General features: G+C 38.1%; 1 pseudogene; it reads right to left on the bottom strand.

Moving 5' to 3' along the window:
* Window positions 1-10147: 10147 nt before the first annotated feature.
* On the bottom strand, window positions 10148-11536 carry LOC125171677 (olfactory receptor 2G3-like; annotated as a pseudogene).
* Window positions 11537-17298: the final 5762 nt, after the last annotated feature.

The following is a 17298-nucleotide window of genomic DNA, read 5'->3' on the forward strand; positions in this document are numbered from 1 at the left end:
AACTAATTGAAATAAAGATGTTCACCTGCCTTTATTTACAGATGTCATAATTTTGTCTGTATAAAATCAAAAGGAATTAACCAAGAAATATTTTAAGCGTCTCAGGAAGAAAAGTCAATATACAAATGTCAATTGTATTTCTGTAATCAACAAACACTGGACATGTAATTTAAAACAATACCATTTGCAATAGCTTTAATTATCAACAAGTGTATAGGATCTCTTCATTGTCCAAGTACAAAATATTGCTGAGACAAATTACAGAAAAAGTTATCCTACAGACTAAATACGGTCCAAATAAAATTTTCAGTAATCCGTTTTGAGAAGATTTCAACCTGATTCTAAAATAGATATGGAGGGGCGCCTGGGTGGCGCAGTCGGTTAAGCGTCCGACTTCAGCCAGGTCACGATCTCGCGGTCCGGGAGTTCGAGCCCCGCGTCAGGCTCTGGGCTGATGGCTCAGAGCCTGGAGCCTGTTTCCGATTCTGTGTCTCCCTCTCTCTCTGCCCCTCCCCCATTCATGCTCTGTCTCTCTCTGTCCCAAAAATAAATAAACGTTGAAAAAAAAATTTTTTTAAAAAGAATAAATAAAATAAAATATATATGGAAATTCAAAGGATCTAGAATAGTCAAGATAATCTTGAAGAACAAAAATAAAGTTGGGTAACTTATACTTCCATATTTCAAGAGTTAGTATAACTTTACTTATTTTAAAGATTTTATTATTGGGGCACCTGGGTGGCTCAGTCAGTTGAGCATCCAACTTCAGCTCAGGTAATAATCTCACGGTCCATGAGTTTGAGCCCACGTGGGGCGCTGTGCTGACAGTTCAGGGCCTGGAGCCTGCTTCGGATCCTGTGTCTCCCTCTCTCTCTGCCCCTCCCCCGCTCACGCTCTGTCTCTCTTTCTCTCAAAAATAAATAAACATTAAAAATTTTTAAATAAAAAAATAAAAAAAAGATTTTATTATTTACTTATTTTTTTTTTATTTTAGAGACAGCACAAGTGGGGAGAGGGGCAGAGGGAGAGAGAGAAAGAGTCTTAAGCAGGCTCCACACTCAGTGTGGAGCCCAACACTGGGCTCAATCCCATGACCCTGAAATCATTACATGTGCCCAAATCAAGAGTCATGAGCTGGGGAGGGGCAGACAGAGAGGGAGACACAGAATCCTAAGCAGACTCCAGGCTCTGAGCTGTCAGCACAGAGCCTGACATGGGGCTCAAACTCATGAACCATGAGATCATGACCTGGGCTGAAGTCAGATGCTTAACTGACTGAGCCACCCAGGCTCCCCGAGTCATTTCTTTTTTTTTTTTTAATTTTTTTTTTCAACGTTTATTTATTTTTGGGACAGAGAGATACAGAGCATGAACGGGCGAGGGGCAGAGAGAGAGGGAGACACAGAATCGGAAACAGGCTCCAGGCTCTGAGCCATCAGCCCAGAGCCCGACGCGGGGCTCAAACTCACGGACCGCGAGATCATGACCTGGCTGAAGTCGGACGCTCAACCGACTGCGCCACCCAGGCACCCCTCCCCGAGTCATTTCTTTATCACACTGTCAAGTTCACTGATTGTTTTTTTCAGTTGATGAGCCCATAGAAGGCATCCTTTATCTCTGTCACTGTTTTTTCCCTCTCTGTCATTTCCATTTGATCTTTTCTTATTGTTTCCATCTCTCTGCTGAAATTACCTGTCTGATCCTGCATGTTGTCTACCTTTTCCATTGAATCCTTTAACCGATTAATCATAGTAGTTTTAAATTCCTTGTCTGATAGTTTTAATATCTCTGTCATATCTGAGTCTGGTTCTGATGTTTGCTCTGTCCTCTCAGGCTGTGTTTTTTCATACCCTTTTGTATACCTCATAACTTTTTGTGGAAACTGGAAATGTTGTACAGAATAGTAGAGACTGAAGTAAATTTGTGTGGGGTGGGGGGTAGTGGTGCTTGGAGATGAGCATGTCCACCCTTCTGCTAGGCCTTTAGTGTAGAAGTTTGAATTAATCTAGTGAGGAGCTAGGCTAATTTGGTTTGTTATTGCTATTGTTACCCTCAGTGCACTGCAAGTTTCAAATTTCTCTAGTGATATCTTGAGCTTAGGGCTTAGGCGAGTTTACCAGAGTTTTTATTTTTCTCAATTTTTACCCCCAGCTTGGTTTTGGGTTCTTTTTTTTACACCAACCCCAGAGATAATCTCTTTCATGAAGATTATCCAGCTGTATTCAACTATTAGTTTTATTTATATTTTTTAGTGGGCTTGTGGGGAACAGAAGAGAAGTATTCTCTGATGTTCTGGTTAAGTCTTAGTTTTGGGTACTGTGAACCTGGATCTTGGGGATGTGGCCTTCACATGTGATTCTGCCTGTCCCCAGCAGGGCCTAACACATATTCCTGCACTTACCTGAGGGGGAAGCTTTTTGTCTCTGTGCCTTCTCCAGCTGCAGTGTTTTTCCACAGTGTCTTAAGGTGACAGGTTTTTTTGTTGTTGTTGCTTCTACCCTACAGATTAGTTTTACTTCTGTAGGAAAAATGTGGTAAATGAGTTTGGGAGAAGTTTTGATAGCAACGGCTATTCTTCCCACAGTCTTCTCCCAGATATCCCTGTTAGGTTTGAAATTTTCTCAGAACACTTCCTGGCCTTCACTGTGAGTATATAGTGGAGTTCATGGAGGAAAAGCAAGATGTTGAAAACCTCTTGTCTATGGCCCCCAGGAACTTCACACTCACATACTAGCCCACATTTAGTGTTTAACATTCACTAAATTCACAAAGAAGCTGAATCTTGGGGTCCCTGGGTAGTTCAGTCAGTTGAGTGTCCAGCTCTTGGTTGCAGCCCAAGTCATGATCTCATTCACAGTTCATGAGATCAAGCCCTGCATCAGGCTCTGTGCTGACAGCATGGAGCCTGCTTGGGATTTGCTCTCTCCCTCTCTCCCTGCCCCTCTCCCACTCATGCTCCCTTGCACTCTCTCTCTCTCCCAAAATAAATAAACATTAAAAAAATAAATTTACAAAGAAGCTGAACCTTATCAGCTTATATGGTATCTGATGGCTTATGCTCCAGGTTAAATAAAAATGCATGTATCCTATTTCCTCTGTAAGAGACTATATCTCCCCAGTTTTCTATTTAGTGTTTGCCTTGAAACCTCCATTCCCTAATGGGTTCATGAAAAGTCATTCATTTTCATTATGTCCAGCTTTACTGTTATTGTGGTGATGCTGAAAGCAATACTTTTCTTGGATCTCTAAATCTCTGAGTTGAAAGTGGAAGGCTATACAACCACTTTTTTAAATGATTTGTAAGTTTTTTCAAATATACATTATTCTATGACCCAGAAAATCTACTCCTAGGTATGCCCCCAAGAAAAGTGGGTATATATGATCATAAAATGACTTGTTCAAAACCAATTTCTTTACTAGTAGTACAAACTGGAAATAAATAGTATGCCTATCAATAAGAGAATGGTTATAAAAGTGTGGTGTATTTATACAATGGAATACTACACAGTTATTTTAAATACTGACACACGTATAAACACTGATGAATCTATAACACTTTTCTTTAATGAAAAAAGACAGACATACAAGAATTTGTGCTGTATTTTCCATTTAAAGGAAGTGGAAAAATAGGCAAAACTAATCTCTGGCCACAAAGTGAACATTCATAGTAGTTACCTCTGGATGACATTGATGAGAAAAGAGTATGAAGGAATTTTCTAAAATGAGGAAAATGGCCTATATTTTGATTTGGATAGTGGTTGCATGGGTGCATATATATATATATAAATTCATCAGCCTGCACACTTAAGACTTGTGCATTTTACTATATGTGAAATATTAACTTTTTAAAAATAAAATATGGAAAAGATAAAAGCAGGAGGTATTTTACATGCAATTTTCATTTCAGTATTGGTCACACCCAGGTCCAACCAATCACTAAAACTTCCTAAATATTTTTTTTTCCATTTTCTTATCTTTTTTACTTTCTCTCTACCACAATTATAGTTCAGTACCTTATCACTTTTACCTAGACTATTGTAACTGCCTTCAAATTGTTTTCCTGCCTACAGTCTTGCCCCTTCAGGCATATACAAGCATAATTCACTCTCCTCACAATGATTAATTTGGAGGTCATACTCACTTGTGTGTGTGTGTGTGTGTGTGTGTGTGTGTGTTGTTGGGGGAGGTGCCATGTGTGAGTACACTGTCCCATAAGCAAAAAGATGGCAGATTGGTATCCCAGATCGTGTTGGTGGCAGAAATTTCAAGTAAAATAGACATGGGTCTGTCCAGCCAAGGCCAACCAAACTCAGAGTACTTGTGCTGTCCTTATGTTTATAGGAGAAAGGACCCAGAGGTCTCTAGAACACTAGTGAACCTTCCTGAGAACTGTGTTGCTACTAGAGGAAGGAAGGTTGCAAGGTTCTGAACTCTGCTGAGAGCCCTTCACCTGCAGTTGTATCCCCAAACCCTGGAGATTCCTGTTAGCTGTGGGGAGCTGGTAGGTCAACCTTGTCTGGTTGCTAACAAACTCCTCCGTTAATTCTAAGCAACCTAGTGGTTTTCACTTCGAGCACAACCTCATTAGTTAACCCAGAGAATGTGTAGGGGAATCACCTGCCTTTAGGGAACAGGACTGGCATGTAGAGGCTGTATCAGATCTACCCTCTGAGCAAATTCCTTAGGGGAAAAAAACCTGAGCAGTCCTCCAACAGGGTCTCAGAAAATATCTTTTCCCTTATGGAGCAGCATGGAGTCTAGATGTCTGGGCCATCTGGAAGCCAGGCTTTGGTGTGAGAATGGGTAGGAATGATTGCAGAGTATTAACAACGGCCCATAGACCACATTCTAGTTAGGGCAGACCGGAAGCAGGCAACATCTGGAAGGTAATGGCCTAGGTTTTAGAAAATATTCAGCTTTGAAAAGCATAAAAATCTATAGATCTAGAAGATAAATATGTACCTATGCACAGAAACGTCCATGTCATTTTGATGGAGTCATACAATTGTGAAACCCACCTCCAGAGTCTTTCATAGTCTATGTGCCTTCAGTTAAAACACCGTTGTTCAGTCAAAGAGAGTAGTCTGAGAACTAAAACCAGATCAAAATGAAATGGTCTGTAACAGAAGCATAGGGGTTTGGAAGGTTGGAGAAAATCCATGAAGCAATAGTACACAGAGAAGGAGCTGTGTTTGGAGCACTTTGAATATGATGGGTGGTGAGGTCATGATGAAGGCACTGAATCAGTTTGGGCAGACAGGGATTATTAACTAAAACATGAAATGAATGAGGTACACCAGGTATGGGGAGAGGAGATAGTGGATTAAGATTTGAGTAATGTTGAGTGTTAGGTACCTGTGGGATCTCCACGTGGAAATACCCAACAGGCACTTGAAAGAAAGATTTGTCCTCAGGAGACAGGGTAGACCTGTCTACACATGGATTTGGGAATCATTGTTTTGAAGGTGGCTGTTGAATACATAGGTGTACATGAAATCAACCAAAGAGAGTAGATGGAGTGAGAAGTCTAGATGGGACACTCTTAATTCCCACAGTTCATGGGGAGTATGGTGAAAGATGTATCCAAGACAGAGGTTTACCTATACTCATCACCCTCTCTAGGTTAGCTGTGGGCATTGCTTCACAGTAAAGCAACATTAGGGTTGGCCTTTCCATCTGTGTGTCCTCTTAGAAAACCTTTATGTAATACATGTGTACTATTCTTTATTTTCTCTATCAACTGCATAGATGGCTTTCTCTTCATTAAAAATCAATGACATGCATTCTCTTAGTTCACAATATTAAAAATGTAGAGGTAAACACTCTGTTATAGGTAAATAGTTAGATTTATTCATAGGAAGAAATGAAATCCTTCATGAGAAGTGGCCCCACAAAGAGAAATTGAGGTATTATCTGTGTATAACTAAATTGTAAAGGTGAATTTTTAATGTTTAGGGACTTAAACAATATGGTCCCTGAAGCTGTATATACTGCATATTTTAAATGTTTTAAAATATGGTTTGAAGTCCACTCCTGAGGAACATATTGATGGGGCATTACACACACACACGCACACACACACACACACACACACACGCAGTAGAATCAGAACCATAATAAATTTTTTTTCTTGGTCCAACTGGCTAGTCTAGGCCAAGAGGATGGAGTGAGGAGTGACATCTGTTTCATTTCTATATGCCTCATGCTCATGCAGTTTATATGTGGTAACAGTGGTGTATCATCCTCCTCCTCATCAAAACCCACCATTAACAAGCACCACTTATACACTACAGTTTATGGGATACTCTGGACACTTGCCTCTTGGAATTTACATGCTATTGCATATGAATAGGGAATCTCAATCTCAAACCCTCTGCTTTATGATAATGACATTTCTCTCCACTTTTAAGTGAGGATATACTTTGTAAGAAAAAGAGATTGAGGATGAGGTTTTATAGACTGGCTGTAAAAACAAAAATGGCCAACTTGAAAAAAATCTTGCTGAATTTAGCTTAAAAGAGGTATGTTTTTCTTTAAAGATTAAAATAAGTTCAGTACAACCCATCTAATCAAAAAATAAAACAAAACTCAATGAGTTAACTTTGGAAGGAAGCAACATGCCTGAATCCAACTAGGATTTTCCAAACTAAATAATGAGTAGAGACACACATTAGGTAAGAACAGTTAGCACTTATGAAATGTTTTGCTGACCAACCTTAGGGGTTTATTTCCTTCAAGGAAACAAAATGAGTACAATATAAACCAGGGTAATTAGTGTGATTGTGAAAACCCTTAGAGCACATAAGGAAAACATCTATTTATATTTCCAGTAATGCAAAGCAATAATTAAAATTTTTAAATATAATTTTCACATTGCCCAGTAAATTCACACCACACACACACACACACACACACACACACACAGATCAGTAAGAGTACTCAGGATAATTTTTATAAAAGAAAGTCCAGAATATTTGAGATGATTGTGGCAAAGTTAATTTATTGCTATGAAATATAAGCTATTTTTGATTTGCCCAGATTTCTGTTTGCACCCTTCCCCATCATACGGGCATGTAAGACCAGATGAAATATTCAGAAGTCATTAAATAGGCAAATGCTTCTCAAACTTTAGTGTGTATGCCAGTTATGTGTATTTACATCAGGTGAGTTGGATGGAAACCCCTTTCATCTCAAACTATGGTGGTAATGAAAAGATGGCCTTATTCTCATCTGTTCAGCTTTGGAAACTTTCCTACCAAATTTGAGATCATCTAATCAAGACCACCTCAAAGTAGGGCACTGTGTTTTCTTATCCTCTTGTACATATTGTTAATATCATCGCTATGCCTCCCACTGTGTTCAACGTGCTAGTTGAACATGTCCTATGAACCAGGCACTCTTCATGATTGCCCCAAGAATTCTCAAAACAACTTGGAAGTGCAAGTACTATTACTAGCTCTGTTCTCAGTGAGAAAACAGAAGCTCAAACTTTCAAAAGGTTATCCTGGTAGTCTGTTTTGACCTCTGAGCAATACTCCCCCGTACTAATATACAAGTGATGTGATATTTGCTCACAAATCTCTCTGCTTGCTTCGTTTCAAGTATTTCTTGGTAATCCGCTTGGCCAAATTGTCAAATTCATGTTGAATTGAAATCTCCTCACCCCTTGTGCTTAATTGGTCTGGTATCTATTCTACCTTTACTTTATTTAGCCTTGCAACTTTTTGTTTTAGTAACTGTATTTAGACTGTATATGCAAGAATTTTATAACACATGGGGAATAATGAAACCTCATCGTGGGAGATATTCAAGCAGTCTAGATTGCTACGTCTCTTGCAGAGAATTGATTCAAGTCTCAAGTGAAGATCATTTGAGTTGCTTGTACAGTTCCTTTCAGACCCAGTATTACATAGTTCTGCCAATGTTGTTGCATACCTGAAAATATGGCATTATTAAGACCTTGAAATTTTCATATTCCTATGACTGGATCACTCTTAATATATCAATGTAGCCTTAGTTTTTACGTACCTTGGGAAAATCCCCATTTAATATTTATGAACATACTCTGGGATGGTGACATTCCACATGAGTGAAAGCCTTCCTGGTCTAATTGTATGTTAGAGATCCATCCATAGATAGATGGATAGATAGATACGTAGGTCCAAATTTTATTTAATATTTACCTTTTACATTTTAAAGACTTTTTATTTTGAAATATGTATAGATTCATGGGGAGTTACAAAGAAATGTACAAGGAGGTCTAATATTTTTAAAATTAAAAATTTTGTGGGATTTTAAATTTCAAAAAAAGCATATGCTTACCTAAAACTTTACTGGAATCGAAGGCATGTCAAATGAAAGTGAAATATCTTCACCTTCATGCCACATTCTGCCTGGCACCACTGTGAACAGTTTGGTGTGTATCCTTGCCTTTTGTTTATGTCATATAATATTGACCATATTAAAAAGTCAGTTTACAAACAATCTCAGCATCCTTTCTATCTGCACAGCTCTGTCCAAAAGTCCTATGATTGTTAGTAACAATACACAGGATACAAATGAAAAGGTTACTCATTTATAGGAAGGCATAAGTAACAGGAAATATGGAAGATGGTCACCATTTATGGTAGGCAGAATTCTAAGATGATCCCCCAAAACCCAATGCTTGGTGTATGGGTCTACTATCATCCCCTTTTCTTGAGTATGGGCAGGACCAGTCACTATGACTCATAAACTTCAGGGATTTATGATAGTTAATAAATTGCTTGCAAGACACCCTCCACACATTGTATTGTAATATAAATATGAGAACTGCTAGCATAGTGAACAAAAAAGTTTCCAAATATGAATTATACAAATTTAATTATATTTTATTTAAATAAATATTTTGTGCATCCTTAATATCATATGATAATGGATACATAGGAAATATGCTTTCTGCCTAAAAATTATTTCTTTCTGTCTTGCTTGTCAAAATTAGAGTAAGAGTAATACTATGCATCATATATTATTTACCATGAACAAATTTTCCCCTCATATTACCTTACTTAAAGAATGTAGGCACTTCTCAGGCTGTTAAGTTGATAATTTCTCAGGTCATTTCAATTCTGGTTTCATTATTACTATTGCAGACATTAATCAACGTGAAAATAATATTACACATATGTCATTACATAAAGGTCATAAAAGTAGTAATGAAAATATGTACAATATTTTATAGTATGCTCTTAAGAAGTAAGTATATCCTGATACTGGGCAGAGTTTTTCTCAACTGTGGTAGTAAATAAACTACTTACCACTGTCTTTCACCAAAAGCTTTGGATTTCTGACTTTGTGGCAGGGCTTCCTGTTCCCTACTCTGGTTCTCTCCCAGACTGGAAAGGATATTCTCTGGTAAAACAGGCTATCAATTACCATCCGTCATGATGGAGGCCTGCCATTGCAGGACCTACCTTGAGTATACTCATTGCCTAATATGAGAGTCAAAAATCTTCCTTAGATCTCTCAATGAATTCATTTTTCTAGAATGGACATTTATAAATGCTTGTGGACTGACCATTTGGGAATAACCATGTAATCTCTCTCTGAGTGGCTGTTTTGAGATACCTCAGAGTACAAACAGAATTCAAGGGCAACAGCTTAAACAGAAACTGTTAGAAATGAAAACAATTAATTCTCTCATGTATTCATTAAAGTTATGGTAATCATCTTTTCCCAGCATACAATGAGAAGATTGGTTCTTATCTCTTTTGGGACATGTGCAAGTGAATTTCAGTACTAGATTTTTGTTAGGAATTGTGGGTATTGAATACTGGAGATATGCTAACAGTGAATTTCAGGTGGTCTTATCATACACACATAAAAATGGATAACTATGTGTGGAGATGTGTTAACTAGCTTGACTATAGTAACTATTTCACTATGTATATGTCTATCAAATTATCATCTTGTACACCTTAAATACATATAATTTTTAAATGGTTTAAAAATTAATAAACATGGTATTTTAATAAAATAACTAAAAGGTTATACAAGTAAAAGTTATCAACAGGAAAAAAAGAAAGATGAAAGAAAGAAAGAAAGAAAGAAAGAAAGAAAGAAAGAAAGAATAAGGACTCTGCAGATGAAAAATGTTAATCTGATATTACTACAGAATATTACTACTATTACTACAGAATCTACCTTCTCCAGCCAGCTTCCTCAGGGCACCCTTGACCTCCTTGTTTCACAGGCTGTAGATGATGGAGTTCAACAAGGGGATTACAACACAGAAAAGCACAGAGACCAGGGTGTCCATATCTGGGCTGTAGCCTACATTGGGCTGTCATAGTTGAAGTCAGCCATCCCAAAGAAGACTACCACCACAGTGAAGTGGGATGCACAGATAGAGAAGGCCTTGTTTTTGTCCTCAAGAAATCCTAAAGATGGCAGAGATAAGTATGTTAGACATTGCAGTAAACAGGCCAGGGCTCAAGCCAGTGGTGGTGCTGGCAACATGATGGAGCACAAATCAGTGAGAGAAGTGTCTGAGAAGAGCTCCAGGAGCAGCGGGATATCACAGAGAAAGCAGCTGATCTGGTTGAACCCACACAGAATGAATGTGACTGCCAGCACTGAGTATGTCACAGAATTCTCTAGCCCACCCAGCCAAGCTCCAGTCAACCAATGCACACAGACTGTTAGATCATGAGAAACAGATAGTGCAGAAGGTAGCAAATGGCTACATGGTGTTCATAAGTCATAGCAGCCACAAGATTTCCCCAGCACAGGTCACAGGAACATCTGGGAAAGGCAACACTCATACGACATGGTCTTCTTCTCCTGGAATAAGTTCACTAGCATGACCAGAATGGTGATGGACAAGTAGCAGATGTCCAAGAAACTCAAGTTGCTAAGAATACAGTGGAATGTGGAGGAAATGACTAATTTTGATCACGGTGAATGTGAAAGCATTTCCCAGAAGAGTCATCAGATGAATGATCAAGAAGATCAAGACAAATAGCCCTTGTAATTCAGGATGGTTGGGATATCCTGGAATGATAATTACAGTGACCACAGTTCAATTTTCCATTTCTTTCAGTTCTTACTCAATTGAAATGACAATTAGGAAAGAAATCAAAAAGACAATGAAATACAATGACAAACATTGGAAGAGCTAACTAACTTTTGAAAAAAGTGTTTATTTTTTTATTGAGGGAGAGAAAGAGTGAGAGGCAGAGAGAGGCAGGCTCTTTGCTGCAGTGGAGCCCTATTTAGGGCTCGATCCCATGACCAATGAGATCATGACCTGAGCTGAAATCAAGAGTTGGACACTCAACTGACTGAGCCACCCAGGTGCCCCAAAGCTAATAACTTTTACTCATCCTTTGTTTGGTGGATGAGATTACATCTCTTCTAGATAGTGTAGCTCAATACTCTGACACTGAAATATTTGCATTCCCCCTCTCTGCTGTGATCTTTTGCCCTGTGTTTACTTGTCATGCCAATCACTAGTAACTATTAGCCTGTTAGGCTCCTTACCAGTCTGTAGGTCCATTATCTCTCTCTTTAATTTATATGTAACCTGTAAAACTTTTGTTAAAAGGAAGGAAGGAAGAAAGAAAGGGAGGGAAGGAGGGAGGGAGGGAGGGAGGGAGGGAGGAAGGAAGGAAAGAAGAAAGGAGGGAAGGAAGGAAGGAAGGGAGGAAGGAAAGAAGGAAGGAAGGAAATTCAGTCTTCAGCACTGACATTGAAAAACACCAGCTGACGAGTTAAATTAGAACACAAATACTTTTCCTCCCAACCTCCCTCTTTCCTGGAAAGTAGCTGCAATAACAAATTCTAACTTACTACATGTGAAATAGTCTCCATGACCTTTGCCTCCTGGTGTAACTCACATGGATACATTATATTATGTGGCAGAAAGGATTTGTAGATATGATTAAGGTTGTTAGTCACATGACTTTAATATATGGAGATTTTTCAGGTGGGCCTAATCTAACCACACAAACCCTTAAAAGCAGAGCAGAAAATGAAGTCAGAAATTCAAATCACAAATAGGATTCCAGGTGTCATCAGTGGCTTGAAGATGAAGGGGGGAACATGTTAAGGAAGAGGTAACATTGGTCCTCAAATCACGAGAAACTAAATTTTGCTGATAACTTGAATAAACATGGAAGGGGAATCTTCCCCGAAATCTCTAAATAAGAACCCAGCTCAGCTGACACCTTGATTTCAGCTTGAGTCCTCCTCGTGCTTTGCCTGGACTTCTCTGAGACAGAGGACCCATGGGAGCCATGCTGTGCCTGGACTTCCGACCCACAGAACCGTGAGATAATAAGCAAGCATTTAAACCACTAAGTTTGTGGTCATTTTTTACGGTGCCAATAGAAAATACATACATTGAACATCTCACTTCCCGTGTGAAACTTAGGATTGTCGGGGGCTAATTAGGACAGACCACTAATCTAGAAGCCTCAGAAGTGATTTAATCCAATATACTCAAATCTGTGACCACCCTCCCTCTGTCTGCTCTTTTTACCTTTTTTCCTGTGGCTAGTTCTTACTGCCCCCCCCCCAAAAATTGATAAAGGGAACACAAAGGAAAAAGTCACTGTACACTGTTCAATTTCCTAGTCAGTAAGTAGCTCCAGTAAAAGGTTGGGAGAAAGACAAATTTGGAACTGTTGGGTAAGATATTTCTGGATGATTTTAGAATTTTAATTAGTGTCTTCCCATTCTGCTTTACCATGAACAACAAATGTTTGCTAGGCTGTGACATAACCATTGCGAATTCTAAGAAACTTGGAAGTTCATTAATTTGCATCTGAAATAATTTTCTTTGTGGATTGTCTTTAAATGAGGCTTTGTGTGCTCTGGCATCACCATTTTCCACAGAAACTGTTAAGCCATCTCTTTTCCTTAACGTGAGCCGGTGGTCAGCAGCCAAATCCAGCACACCAACTTACTTCTATAAGTAAAATTTTATTGGCTTACAGCCACATCCACTCATTTATGTATCATCTATGGCTGCTTTTGTGCTACAATGGCAAAATTGAGTAGTTGAGAAATAGACCATATGGCTCACAAAACCTAAACTGGTTTCAGGCCCTTTATGAACAAGTTTGTCAGCGTCGGGTGTCAGTAGTTGGGTTTAGGAGTTTGACAGACGTGGGTTTAAATCATAGCTTTGTCACTTGTTAACCTGGAACAACTTACTTAGCTACTATAAGCCTCAGTTTGTTCATGTTTAAGATGGGATAGTGTCTGGATTATAGAGTTTTGGTTGAGATTAAAATAAGTAATAAATAACAGAGCAGTGAGCTACATACTGTCTCTCCATTATGCCAATGCACCCATTTCAAGTTCCCCTTTAAAAATGTTATTTCCCCTTATCTTTCTCCAGATTGACTCAAATGACACACCGTTTGCATCAAAAATGAAATGCTGTTTTCTATTTATTGACTTCCCTTCTCTAATCTTTTAATTTCACCATCTCTACCAGCTCCACTTCTAAGCAACTGATATGTAATTAAATTCACCTATTTCTCTCCCATAAAACAAATACTCATGATTGTATCTGCTTTCTTTTCTCTTTTCATTTTTTTCTTTTTTTTATAACTACATTTCTGAACAGATATTCACAAGAATCCTTTGAGGGAGGCAGGTAGATTTGATTATCACGCTTTTTTATACAATATTTCCTCTGAAATTGGAAATTAAAAAGCAAATATCATGTGAAGCTACACGCAACATGACAAGTGGTTGATAAAATTAGACCTAATGCCTCTAAACTCCTTCTAACAATATTCCCTAACTTCCAGTCAGAAACCTGGGATTCATCTTGAGGCCATCCCTTCCCTTATCACCTGCCTGTATCTAACTTTTCAGCCAAACTTTCCCCTTCACTCCTTCTCTCCTTCCTCCCTCTTCCTCTCCTCCAAATCTGTGTATTTATTTCCGTCTCCAAGGCCGACCACATGAACACTCTCTACATGGCTGATTCCTTCTCTTTCTTTGGGCCTCAGCTAAAATGTCACTCTTCAGAGAATCCTTCTGACCTCCAATCTAGTATAGGTTTTTAAAAATCTCTTATATCATTCTATTATTTTCCTTCAAAGAATTTACAGTGACCTTTATTTACATATTTATTTACTCACTGAATGTCAGTTTCTCCCCAGTCAATAAGCCCTGAGTAAGCAAGGATCATGTCTGTTTTAAATACATTTTTTTAAGATTTTATTTTTAAGTAATTTCCATACGCATGTGGCTCGAACCTACAACACCAAGATCAAGAGTTGTGCTCTACCCACTGAGCAAGCCAGGCACCACAAGGATCATGACTGTTTTATTCACCTCAATAATATCTCCTGGCCTATAACTGACACTCAGAAAGCATTTGCTTTATGAGTGCATTCATGACCAAGTTTACTAAAATAGAGAATGGATGTGATCATATTGCTTTAGCACCTTAAAATAAAGGTTCAGTTTGGGTAGTATAGATTTTTCTCACCTATCTAAATTTTTAAGTCACTCAAGCAGAAAGAAAGAACCATATTGAAAAAGCAGTGATAGAACATAAAAGTCTCACATTCACAATTGCTTCAACTAAATTACTCAGTTATCGAATCAATTCAGTCAAGAGAAAGTGCCTATATGTTGATGCAGCCTTGATTCATAAAATAATAATATTCACAACAACAACAGTAATGATAGCTCACATTTCTTGCATTTACTAAGTGCCAGGTACAGTTACTGTACTATGCACTTTACACACACTAATTCCCTTTAATTCTTTTTTTTAAAGTTTATTTACTTTTGAGAGAGAGACAGAGAGGCAGAGTGCATGCAGGGGAGGGGCAGAGAGAGAGGGAGACACAGAATCAGAAGCAGGCTCCAGGCTCTGAGCTGTCAGTCAGCACAGAGCCCCACGTGGAGCTCAAACTCACAAAATGTGAGATCATGACCTGAGCTGAAGTCAGACGTTCAACCAACTCGGCCACCCAGGCGCCCCTCCTTTAATTCTTACAACATCTTTGAGAAGTAAAGATCATGATTATTCCCATTTTTCAGATGAACAAACTGAAGCTTAGAAAAGATAGGTAAATGCATAGTCATATAATTAATGAAACCACATATTGGCAAAGATCTGTAGCTCCAGAATCAATATTCAGCTCTACCACTAACTAGTCAAAGCATCTTCCTGTCTCTGAACATTAATTTTTCTCATCTGTAAAATTAGAGGGCTGGAATAAGTGATTCCAGCTTTGAGATTCTGTGATGATATTTGGTATCTGCTTATTTCTGTCTTCTCCAAGATGAAACTGAATAACAACAAGGGTGAGAATGTCAGAGATCTCCCAGGGGTACAATTATTTATTTCTCTGGAGTATAAAGGTCTTCTTGGAGTATAAAGGTCAAGGATAGGATGAGGGTTTTAGCCAATACACTGATATGGTAAGCCAAATAATGCGTCCCCCCACCCCAGATGACTATGACCTAATCCTTGGATCCTGTGAATATGTTATGCTACATGGCCAAATAGACTTTGCAAATGAATTTAAGACTATGGGCTATAATATAGGGAGATTATCCTGGATTATCTGGGTCAGCCAAATCTAATCACTTGAGCCCTTAAAAGCAGACAAATTTCTCCAGCTAGAGTGAAACGAGATGTAGCAGGAAAGGGGAGGCAGAGGGGAGAGTCAGAGAGACTCAAAGCTTGAGGGATCCAATCTACCTATGAAAATAGGGAATACAAACTAGGGGGTAGAGGCAGCCTGCATGAGAATGACCTCTGGATGGACACCCGGAAAGGAAACTGGGATTACATTCTAAAACCATATTGAATTCTGCCAATGATCAGAATAAGCCTAGACAGGGATTCTCCTGCAGAATCTTGAGAAAAGAACACAGCCCTGCTGACATCTTGATATCAGTCTTTTAAGACACTAAGTCAAGGAACCAGCCAAGTCATGTGGTACCCAGATTTGTGACCTACAGAACTGTGAGATGATAAATTTGTGTTGTTTTAAGCTGCTAAATTTGTGGTAAGTTGTTATGGTTTCTCAGTTGGAGTGCTCAGAACCTACTCTTTATCATATACGTATGTTCACAGACCCAAATTTGAGTTTTAACTACACTCCCTACGGTGTTAACTTCTGAATGTTGTATTTGGATTGAAAGTTGATACTTAAATTCTCATTTTTTGTTGAGATATAATTGACATATAACATTATATTAGTTTCAGGTGTATGACATTATGACTTGATATTTGTATATATTGCAAAATAATCACCACAATAAGTCTATTTCACATCTGTCACTGTATATAGTTAACAATTTTTTTCTTGTGATGTGAACTTTTAAGTTCTATGCTGTTAGAAACTTTGAAATATACAATACAACATTATTAACTATAGTCAACATGCTGTACATTATCCCCAGGACTTATATATTTTATAATTGAAAGTTTGTACCTTTTGACTCCATTTACTCATTTCACCCACCCACCCCACTTGCCACCAAAAATCTGTTCCCTGTATCTCTGAATTGTTTTGTTTTTGTCTTATTTTAGATTCCACATATAAGTGAGATCATATAGTACTTGTTTTTCTTTGCCTGACTTCACTTAGCATCAAAAACCATCCACATTGTTGCGAATGGCAATATTTCCTTCTTTTTTATGTCTGAATATTACTCCATTGTGTGCATGTATATATATTTCTGTGAAAATGCCATTGGAATTTTGATAGGGATGCATTGAATCTATAGATTGATGTGGGTAGTATGGCCATTATAAATTATTCATTCTTCCAGTTCATGAGCATGGAATATCTTTCCATTTACTTGTGTCTTCTTTAATTTTTTTCATCAATGTCTTATAATTTTCAGAGTACAGTTCTTTAACTTTCTTGGTTAAATTGATCCCTAAGTATTTTCATTCTTTTTGATGCAGTTATAAACAGGATAGTTTTTTAATTTCTCTTTCTGATAGTTCATTAATAGTGTATAGAAATGCAACAGATTTTTGTATACTGATTTTTATTTTGTAACTTTACAGAATTTGTTTATTAGTTCCAACAGGTTTTTGGTGGAATTGTTAGGGTTTCTTACACATAATATCATGTCATTTGCAAATAGTGACCACTTTGCATCTTCCATACCAATCTGGATGGCTTTTATTTCTCTTTTTTGCCTAATTACTGTCTAGGACTTCCAAAGTTTTGATGGATAGAAGTGGAGTAGGCATTCGTGTCTTGTTCCTGATGCTTTTCAGCATTAAGTATGATGTTATCTGTGAATTTGTCATATATGGCC

This window comes from Prionailurus viverrinus, chromosome C1 (assembly GCF_022837055.1).
Source record: "Prionailurus viverrinus isolate Anna chromosome C1, UM_Priviv_1.0, whole genome shotgun sequence".
In the NCBI taxonomy this organism is placed as follows: Eukaryota; Metazoa; Chordata; class Mammalia; order Carnivora; family Felidae; genus Prionailurus; species Prionailurus viverrinus.